Genomic DNA, 736 nt, shown 5'->3' on the forward strand with positions numbered 1-736 from the left:
TTATGACTTCTACAAACAACAAAATCATGCACTAAAGCCGTCTTCTTGGAAGCAGCTTTGGTGTTCCCATTTGGCTTCTCTTCTCTAGATGGTTTAATACTTCCTCACACCCCTTCATATGTTTGTTGGTATGTTTTGGCTAAAAGAAATAGCAAACTTTGACAATAACCTTCAGCAGTATGTAAAGTTACTTCACATTAGAGTAAGAGTTAGAATAGATTTCTAGTGTTAGTTGATTTAGCTATTCAAGGATGGTATCAAAGACTCAAGTTTTATTTTTCTCCCTTTTTGTTTTCTCCTGTCTTCCTTAATGGTATCATCATTAAGCTGGCAGGAAGATGGGTTCTTTTCACATATCAGAGAAGATAAGGATGAGAGATTTTCTTTTCTTATATATCTCTTTTAAGAACAAGATACAGTTTAGCAGCACTATAGTAAAATTGGAACAATACAGAGATTAATATGGCCCCTATGCAAGGATGACATGCAGATTCGTGAATCATTCCATATTTTTTTAAAAAGAGAACAAGGAACACGTTTCCACACTACGCAGGTTTCATGTATTATTAAAAAAAAATTGGGCCCGAAGCAATTTCTGGCAAGGCTGATGACATTACCATAATTGTCTTTAAAAAAATGATCTGCTATGAAGTAGTCAATCACATATCTACTACACATGGTTTTCATATGCTTTTTTGTTCTATTTTTTTTCCTTCAAGTTTGTTGAGATATAATT

General features: G+C 33.6%; 1 pseudogene; it reads left to right on the forward strand.

Annotated features, from left to right (window-relative positions):
* Positions 1-414: 414 nt before the first annotated feature.
* LOC121104500 lies at positions 415-514 on the forward strand (annotated as a pseudogene).
* Positions 515-736: the final 222 nt, after the last annotated feature.

The sequence above is a fragment of the Ursus maritimus genome, unplaced genomic scaffold, assembly GCF_017311325.1.
Source record: "Ursus maritimus isolate PB19 unplaced genomic scaffold, ASM1731132v1 scaffold_21, whole genome shotgun sequence".
NCBI lineage: Eukaryota > Metazoa > Chordata > Mammalia > Carnivora > Ursidae > Ursus > Ursus maritimus.